This window comes from Platalea leucorodia, assembly GCF_965183815.1.
Source record: "Platalea leucorodia genome assembly, chromosome: 3".
Taxonomy (NCBI): domain Eukaryota; kingdom Metazoa; phylum Chordata; class Aves; order Pelecaniformes; family Threskiornithidae; genus Platalea; species Platalea leucorodia.
In genome coordinates this window covers 21,148,800-21,159,394 of record NC_138825.1, presented here as the reverse complement: position 1 = coordinate 21,159,394, position 10,595 = coordinate 21,148,800, and positions in this window count along the sequence as shown.

Here is a 10,595-nt window from a genome sequence, read left to right as displayed (position 1 = left end):
AAACCAGACCACACAATTACATGTAAGCTAGTCTGATGCAGTTCAAGTAACTGTGTGGATAAGCAATTCACAATGCTTTGTGTGAACAAATATTTAAGCAACTACAAGGCAACTAGTATGCTTTGGCTTGATTTGAACATGCGGTCAATTTGTCTACTGACGTAGGTACTTGACAACACATACAATCTGCAAAATCACCTTCAGTCTTCCTGACAATATGGATCTTTCTGTCTGCTTAACAGTTGTGGTCCATACCTGTTATTAAATAATGTAAGCAAATGCTGCAATCCCGTCCCACAAACGAATCACAAATAATTACTGAGCTTTTTTTTCAATGGATGACGCAAGCCCCTGTCTCAGGGGCTTGCAGTCTACCACAATAACAGGCTAAAAAGATTGAAAATAATACACAACACCAGAAATTAGGGGGGGTCTGGCACTGCTCAATACTAAAGGCTTGAGAGAAGACATCGGTATGAAGGAAGAGCAGACAGAACTGTGAAGTTCAAAGTCAAGAGGACATTAACACTAAAAAGCCATCTAAGTTTTACTTTCATACTGGACGCAACCTCAAGACTTGCCGGAGGGAGAATCACCTCCATGCATGTAGCCAGTCCTCGCTCTATTTCTAGCTCTGTTGCAACTAGACCTGAATTTTTAAAATTAAACAGATGCATATCTAGGTAGGTCCTACTAATCTAAGAGATGCTCTTGTGCTGTGTGGTTGCAGATCCCCAGATGGGCGTGCAGATTGTCCCTGTACCTTTCCAAAAACGCCAGCGTGTGGCCGTGCCCGTCCCTGTGGGCCAGTCCCGGGGGCCAGGGCAGACCGGGGGAGGCGTGGGCGCGGGCCCTTTGCATCCTCTGACCACAGCCACCAAAATAGCTCTTGGGCTGTCAGCCACGGCCCTGGGGAACAGGGAAGGTTCTTCAGCTCTCTCCTTGTATTATAGGCCTGGATTAGGCTGATTTAGCCTTATTTTTTTGTAAATAAGGCACCAGGATCTGCCAGCAACATTCCTCTCATTTTATCTGATCTCATAAGAATTATTTTTAGTAAGAACTGGTTTGCCCTGAAAGAAAGCTATTCTCTAAAAAAAGCTTTGTACGCTTAAGACATATGGGACAGAAGGAAGCCTGCATCTAGCATTACATTTTTTTCCAGTCACCAGAAAAACCCTGAAATTGCCCTTTTTAGCAAACAGAAAAGATAAATGGGTTGGTTCTGAATTGAAAATAATAGATATGCCTTGTGCCATTCTTGACAACCTTTTCTGAAGTCTCATTAGCTCACAGAACATGTGCGCAACTCCTACCTCTTTTTATAAGAAAGTTACACAGGTATAATTCCACTGAAATAACAGTTGAATAGCTGTAGTAGAAAGGGAGCTATTTCTGTCGCTTCTCTCACAAAAAATAATTGAAATAAATACTTTACAGCAGCAGCAACATCAGCCAGTCCCCCTTTCTGACAAGCTTACAAGCACTGCAGACATTGCTTAGGGTCATCATACTCTGTATTTTGGTACACAGACTTAGTGAATGGCATGCATGACATGCTTACTAAGCTACTTTGGATAAACATGGAAAAAATCTAGTGGTGTAGTTGTCGCAGACCAGAATGGTTTCATGTGCTATGTGATTTGAAGGGAGATTCCTTTGCTATGTGTCATTTACCTTTTATACATTGCTGTTGCTCAGTATTCCGTAACCATTAATTCTTTGGATGCCCGCACTGAGATTGTTATATGTGTATATATATATATATATATATGCATAAAAAAAAGGGAACTGTGCATTCTTATGTGATGTCACATTATAGACCACAAACAGCTTTATTGCTCTTTACCATGTTTGGGAACAAAGGGAAAGGGATGCCGATGACGTATGTCTCATGTTAGAACAATTCCCTTTTCACACTTGGAAAACAGAGCTCCTCTCTTTTACATATGTTTTATGTACATACGCATAGCCTTGGGATGTCAGGATCCGAGAAAAAAACCTCTCTTACGTTTCATATGTAAATCAGTGACAGCCATGGTCATGTGCTAAATGATAAATAAGCTGGTGAGGTGAAGTCAGCAAAAACTGTCATGAGTTAATTTCTAACTTCATTTCTTAAGCCATGATCCTGCAAGTCATAAGGATCCTTGAGTAGGTTGGGCTCTGTCACGCAGGAATTAACTGTTGGCATAACTGATACAACAGCGAACAGCACCCTAGATCATAAACGTCTTTGGGAAAAGAACTGTTTGTGTCTGCCCAGTGTATAGCACAAGAAGACCTCGCTGATGACTGCCTTTCCTGGCACACCTGCAATGCACACACTATGCTTCAGTTACTGTTAATTCGTTAAATCAGTTGACACCGCGGAAAGAGAATGATGATATTTAGTGTAGGATGGGAATTCAGGGTAACACGGGATCTGTTCCTCCCTCACGTTCCCCCTGTGGTACTCCAAATCCGCCCTCCAATGCCTCTGTGCCTCCGCTTCTGTCTGCGTGGTAATAATTTCCCCTTCCTAGGAAGGCTGAGAGACTGTAAATGTTTTTAAGGTGAACTGACGTCTTCGGTTGCAATTTTCAAAGTAGACGTAGCTATTTTATAAAGTAGGTTGTGACATTATGGATAATAAAGGTAAGGCTTCCTGTAGCTGAGGTTTTTACACTCTCCATTTAAGTCACTGTTTTCTATCATCTGAATTACAGTATTACAATATTAGCAAGCACTATGACGGCTGAAAGTTACCATGCTGGGTATCCACCTCACCTGAATACTTTTGGACAATTCCAGCCAAAGTAACCGAGGCAAGAAGGAAGGATATTGTTTTGCCTTAAAAACATTCACATCCTTTTCTGTAGAAATCCTAGCCCATCCCTACTCGGAAGGAGGAAGGGATCACGCATGCTGATATCGAGGAGGCACCTTTTGCCGTTCCTACCACGAGCCTCCCAATCTGGCCAAACCTCTGAAGATGATTGCTTTGCACTCGTTCAGTCAAGAATGGACAGGCTCGGATTAAATTTGTGTGGCGTGACAGGGAGCTGGGTGGGAGAGCACAGGGAGCAGCCCTGTGGCGAGGTACCAGGGGTACCGGGAGCACCAGGGACTGACCCGTGGAGCTCGGAAGCAGGGGAGCCTAGGACGAGGACTAGGAGAAGGGGCTCACAGCAGCTGGAACATGGCAATAGTGAGGAATAAAACATGAAGCTGAAAGGAGACTGAGAAACAGGGACGGAGACAAGATGTAAGGGTAAGAGGGGGAGAAACTGGGAACATAAGAAGGACAAGCTAGAGGGATTAGGAGCTGAACACTTCACAGTTGTGTTAAGAGCTGACTCTGTGCCTAGCTGTGTTCCTCCCGGAATCTGGAATAGAACCCAAAATTTCTGACTTGCAGTATTTTTCTATTTTTCCTACTGACATCCACTAAAAAAAGTGAATGCCTTGTCTCTTTGCAGCCCGCACAGAGGATGACACACTTCTACAACGTAAGAGATGTCCATGGACCTCTGCTTCAATCTGTGGATCTGGAATTCCAGCCCTTCCAATGAAACAAAGGGAAGTAAAAGTGGTAACATGTGAAAGGACATCAACTTTCCTTCCTTAAAAAGCTAAGAAATTCTTTTATATATATATATATATATGTGTATGTGTGAGTGTGTGTGTATATATACACACATAAACTAGTTTGAAAGGAACTTGTAATGTCAATGCATTCAGAAAATAGGAAATACAAGAATTGATGTTGACCTTGCAACCATTGCTCATCTGCTTTGACCACTTCCATTTTTATACAGTCTTTATTTCTGCCACCTCATGCAGAGGTTCCTCCAAGTCATCTGGTGCACAAGAATTACTTCAGCCTTTTATTATTAGCATTAGTAAGTATTTGTGTGGTGGTAGTCCCTAACTCGGTGGGTGTTGTGTAAGCACAGAGGAGAGCCAGTCTCTTCATGGACAACTTTGCAATCTAAGGAATCTGGACTGTAATTCAATAGCTGGAACTTTTCGCTGCAGTGCTCACATTGAATTCAACCAATCCCCAGCTTATCTCACTAGTCTTCCTTCTCTTCCTCCTTTTATTTTTTCTTCACTCCTTAGGCTTTTATTTCTTTTTTGTTTGTTTCACACTTTTTCAGTAAAAATGAAAGCATTCTATATTTCTTCATCCCTGTTTTCTTTTCCACCTCCTCGGTTTCTGTGCTTCTTTCCCACAATTAGCTCATTTTTTTTTCCTTCTTCATTTTTATTTCCCTCTTCTGTCACAAGGAATGAAGCATGAGACTGGATCTTGCATTATCTTTGTAATTATTTGAACCTGTATTACGTCTTCAGACCACCTCTATAGTCACAAGAGTTAAAACTTCTTTTTTTTTTTTTTTTGATAAAAACTGATTCTGGGCAGCCTTCCAACTATGATATCAGTCTTGTAACATTTGCCCGAGTTTGCTGACATCCTGAAAGAATGCTCTCAAGAGGTGTATTCTCCTGGCTGAAAGGGCCAGCAACGGCACATCACAGTCAGTCATTAGCCTGCCCACAGCTGATTATTTTGGGGGCTGGAACAGTGCAAGGGGAGAGAATGAAGCCTCCCAAGAGGCAAGATCTGGAAATAGCTGGAAGAAAGATGTGCAGGGCGATGAGGGATAAGCAGAAGAAAATCTGAGGAGGAAAAAGAAGAACTTAAGAGCCCAGAGGCAGAAGCAGCAGTAGCCTAGAGGACAGATTTTCTTAGTGTGATGGAAAACAGGAAAATAAGTACTGATTAAATTTTAGTTACAACATAACTCTAATCTATGAACAAACCTCCTGGTGATATCAGTATGAGATCCAGTGATAACTGGAGAAATTATAATGAAACGTGATAGCCTGCCGCCTTTTCTCCTCAGCCCTGCTCTGTCATCTTCTTTATCCTTCCCTATTTTCTGTGCCTAGGCCTGCCCAGCTCCTACAGAAGTTAACAGGAGCTTTGCCATCGCCTTCAGGAGGAGCACGGTTGGGCCCTGTTTGTGGATTACTGTAAACTGAGGCCAGCCTTGGCAACGTGCTGACGGAAGGGCCAGTTCCACGTCAGGAAGCAGGGGATGTTTCACTGACAGTGTTAATGCACTGCGGAGCAATAAAACTACTGGGTTCTGGCATATTATGGAGCAACATGACAAAAATTGCAGAATCCACAATATTATCCTACCCACAGTTTTCCATTGACCCTAATTATAGTTCTGTTGCTAAAGCTATACAATTTGATTTTCAACAGCACACCAAAAAGGCAGGAGCTCAGCAGCTCCCAGAGCGATTGCACACAGCTTGCTGGACAAATGTATTTTGCTTGTAGCCAGGGTTAAGGAGAATAATGAATTAAGAAATTAGATGTCTAAACATTGGGTTGGACTAAAGGATAAGAACTAATATCCGTTAGTTAGGCCTGGCATGCCTGTATCTTTGAACTCGAAACGTTCCAAGTTGATGGTAGCTTTTCACTCTAATGGCAGGTGGTAGATCCAGTCTACGGTAATACTCAATTAGGCCACAGTGTCCTTGCACTTTCATTCCGAGCGTAATTCTCATATATTCAGAGATAACGAAAGGCCTAAGCACTACTGCTGTGGTGGCACTTGGGCCTCGTGCATATGGCAGTAAAAGCACAAATCTTTTTCTGCTTATCCCCATTATTCGTCCCACTTGACTTATCTTTTGCCATTTTGAAAACAATTTTATAACTCAGTGCCCATTGGTTGTTCATCTTCTGTCTTTTCTGCTCTGATTGCCCAGTTGGTGGCAAAGCAGCATTAGCTGTCACTGGGACCTGGTCTGACATCAGTGAGCCATTTCACAGAAGATACTAAGCAGCTTTAGCTGGTAACACATCAAGACCCATCCAGACAGCACTGCAACTACTGACACACAGCTGAAAGTCTTCGTTTCCTACTGCCAAGCTCCCAGCTCATCCAGTGGCTATCTATCTCTAGGGGTTTTTTTTCCCCTTTTAATGAAGCAAATCAGCAGAACACAGACTGTAGCTTGAAGTGAGAGAAAAATATTTGTTAGAAAAGGAAGATGTTGAGTTGTAGCTCTCCAATGAATTCTCATTTTACTCACTATGTGGATTCATGTTTGCATCTTAAAGCATCTTGCCCTTCTCTTATTTCTATACGTGTGTGGTTTTGTTTATTTTGCTGTTCAAGTCCCTGATCTCTTTCTTGCCTAATTTACTGTTGCCACGCAGTTGTCATACACCGACGAACTGACGCCTCCCCCACCGCTGACAGCTGACTATTGCTGCACCAGCATCAAGAGCCACCACCCTCCGCTGCCCCGTCCTTCCAATGGAGGTTTCCACCTGATGGCCGAGTGCACAGCAGGAAGCCTGTGCTTCCACCTCCGTGGGGGAATTGGTGCAAATCCAGTTTAAAATCCAGTCAAGGCGAATGGAAGTAGACAACCAAGCTTTCCATGAAGAAACTGAGATGTGACTTACTTTCTTCTGCCAACGTTGCTCGGGTGGCGATCACCTCCAGCAAAGCAGCAGGGTGGGAAGCCTGGGGCAGCGACTTCTGTCGCTCACCGCAGCTCATCTCTTGATGTGGAGTAGTGCTCTTGGTGTTAGTAGGAATTGGGCATCCTCTGACTAAAGGGAAAAGCGGCAAGGGACATGATTTCAGATTGTTACTGATTTTGTTTTGCTTTCAAAGGCAGCATGATTAAAATTTGGATTCTAATTATCTGCCTTTTTTTTTTAAGTAGCAGTGCCTAACTAATTCCCATCAGTGCCTTCCCTAAGATCAGAAGCAAAGCTGTCTCTAAAATATATTTTTTAGATTCCAAGCCAGTCATGTAAGAACAGTGACCAAGATGAATCAGTTCTATGGTGTTCTCATTCTGTGTTTAATAGTAAAATAAAACCAAAAAATACTAATGAAATGCCGAATCCTGCAGGGTGCTGAAAATTGCAGACTGCTGTCTGAGCTTGCACTCTGACCCCAGCTTACATTTGCTTGCTAAAGAACAGTAAGCACACATGATATTATAGAAACAAATAAAACACAATTAAACCAATACATTCAGGCAGATAAAACTAATGAAAGGTTTACCACTTCTCAAAAATAACGTCCTCAGTAGAAGACGATCTCTTGAAGTGTGGTATGTGTTAACATAATACATTTCCATGCTTAGATTTTCAAAACTGCAAAATACAGACATTTATAGGTATGTGTTTCAAATTTAAAATAATCTCTTTGGAAGGAGCAGACGATTTCTTTTTCTGACACACTGAAGGGGAATAATGTTCATTGTTTATGCACTTGCTCAAGCAGTGGAATTTTACATGGCTAAACTTCACTTCATCGCATGTGTATCAGTTTAAATTAGCTCAAAATCCATCCCAACATTCATTTTTAGATCACAGTCTTCAGAGGAATGGATTTATCAGGATGCCTAAATCCAGATGCACTACAAATAAGCCAGGAAAGACAAATAAGCCTCTTGGCATAAAACAAATGAGCTGGGGAAAAAGGAATGTGAAAAAAGAAAGAGCTAAGGGAAAGAAAAAACCTGCCAGTGGGAAGAATGCAGGGTTTCAAATCTCGGACGCTACCCTTCTTGGATTTCCTCACGTTCCACCTTCACTCCAGCCCCTCCTTTTTTTCTTCCCTTTTTTTTTTCCTTTTTTAAACATTGCCTTCTGGACTACTTTCCCTGTTCTCATCCGTCAGCTCTCTGCTTTTTCATTTGCATTCCTTTTTAAGCCACTTCTCTTTGACAAACCTTATAAACCATTTAGAGTGCCTGAATGAGAACAGTTCAGAAGCACCAAAAAGCTTTGTGCATGGTCTGATCAATGGTAGCTGCCCGAGTATGCTTTTAGCTCCCAGCAAATATACAGGAAAACAGAACAGGACCTTAAAATGAAAGGTAGTCGATAGCAGACCCCTTCTCATCCTTCCGTCAGCTATATCGGTTTCCTGATTCTGGAGTTGTGAAGACTTTGTAAAAGAGTATGAGTGAAGAAAAATTGAAATGCTTGTTTGATACTGGTGCTGGCAAGAAACAGTGGCCAAGTGTTAGAATAACTACCATTTAAGGAATTTGGGATTAAAGGTAAAATCCTTCCAGGCTGAGACCAGGTCTCCTTAGCTGGGGAGCAGCCCAACAGGGAGAAATCCTTCTTTCTGCACAAGCTTTCCTTTAATGGTGGCTAATTAATCTGGTGCTACGTTAAAGATTTACTGTATTTATCAGGTCTGACTCAGTTCTTATTCATCGCTGTTTAAGAACACAACAGAGATAACTTGTCTTATTTTCATCCTTGTTCATGTAGTTTGGCTTGGGTTAAAAGAACTCAGAGGTTAGTTCTCTTAGATCATGTACAAGATACAGTTTTACCAGGTAGCACTGTGTAAGACAGCCAGTGCCACATATATTACCATTATACTCCTCTGTTCTTGATTTTGCTCCTTTTGTTTCCTATCAGACTCCCTAGAGGCCTTAGTTTGTATTCATTCACTCTCTCAAACATCTTCCCAGATGCTCAAATCCCACTTCTGTTATTGCAGTTTCTTTTAAATTTGTCTGGATCCCTTGTGCAGAGTCAGGACTTTACTGTTCCTTAGCTCAGCATTCTCCTGGCTGGACTCCAGCTCAGGTAATTATATCCAGGGCTCTCTCAAAATTCTCCCTCTAGCTGCATTTGGAGAAGTTATTCTTCCCTTTCTTTTCCGAATTGCTTTATAACATTGCGGATGCTGAGAACTGATGGGATGTGTATTTCGGAGAGGCTGTGCATTATGCATTAGGGGTGAACCAACACCTTCCGCAGGGGGACTGAAAATACTGTCACAGCTTCCTTTCTTTTTCATTTCAACGCTATTTTAAGTGGACAGTTGTCACATGAAGTAGAAGCTGAAGGACAAAAATTTGATCCAGATTGATCTGTTGTTGCTATTTGAATGTGGAGGCTTCTCCCTCTAATTTACTATTCTGAATCTAGCCTAGATTTGTTCAATAGCTGTTCAGTGGCTTATGTCACTTGAGCCGGTTGTCACAAGATGCTCACAAAAATAGATTTCTCACTTATTGGGAGAAATATCAATACAGAGGCTAAAGGAGAATGAGCATCGCTAGAGGTAAGGCCGCTACATCAACCGTGAGGCAAACTACAAAGCAAAAGCAATAGAAAACTTAATTTTGCAATGCCAGTGTTCAATCTGCTTGTTAACCAGCAGTTCTCCGATTCTGGTACGTACCCAGTGCTAGGCCAGACAGCTCAGAGTATCCTTCCCAATGAAAAAGGATTCAAACAGAATCACAAGGAGTCTGAAGCATTTAAGAGAGAGAAAAAAATATTTTCCTTCTTAACTAAGAAGTATGAACCATAAATTTAGGTAAATTACAGGAAGAAAAAAAATCTATAGTAAAAAACAAGATAGAGAACAGCAATTAATCTACTTACTAGATGCTGCTCATTTCCTGCAGGATATGGGCATGAGAACTGGCTGCAAGTACTTATGCAAGCTCATCTAACTGCTCACTGCAGTGCAGTTCTTCCAAGGCAAAGAAATGGCTCTTCACACTTCAAGTGAGTAAATTATAATCAATTCTCACTCCCTCACCTTGGAGCAATTTGAGCTCTTCCTATCAGTTAGCGGTAGTTAGCTGTTCCCTCGTCTGGGCAGAAGTGCTGCACTCAGGAAAATCTTGGGAAGACAAATGATTCAGGAGAGGGCTATGGTCACAAGAAGTTTAAGAAATGCTTTTCTAATCTAAACTTAAAGGCTTTATTTTCACCATGGGCCATCTATCAGAGAAGGATTATCAGAGAGCAGCCTCATCTACTTGGTCCTGCTTGGAATGCAGGTTGGACCAAATTACCTCTGGAGGTCCATTCAAGTCTAAATTATCCTACGGTTATTCTCCAGCCTCCATGAGGACAGCCTATATCTGAAAAGAAGGCGGTCGTGCCCGCTCTGCACCCACAAGGGAATCCTTCATGCCAGCGAAATTCCCACTAAGGAAAAACAATAAAAGAAACATCTATCTGATGCAAAAGTATAGACTATATTCAATATTTTTTGGTTTTCCTCTCCCCTCAAATCTTCCAGGTTTTAAAAGCTGCCAGGTCCAGCTCAGCTTTCGTGTTAAAAAAAAAAAAAAAAATTATACCCAGGTAGGCCAGGACCTAACTTGGATCACTTGCTGGATTAGATTCTCCAGAGCGGTCACAACTGTCACAGGCTTCACCTGATGATGTCCACCTGGCTGAGATGGCTCCTGCACTTGTCCCAGAAGGGGCTGCAGGGAGCGGAGTGAAGAGAGGGGAAGGGAAGGACCAGGGGTCTGTGGAAGCGTACATCTGGAAGCTTAAGTTAACCTTACCCTACTGCAGAGTTAAGTTAGCACAGCCCCCGTGCAGTTTTGATGACAGGACTTGGCTAGTGCAAAAATAGCTGGCACCAGGTTCAGCTTCTTCCTCTTCTGCTAAACAGTCCTTGCATGCAAAAAGGAATTGACCCCACTGTACTCGGTAACGTTTTTATCCTCCCTCCCCTGCAGTTCAGTGGTACGTAAGCAGTAATAAATCCGTATTTAAAGTACTG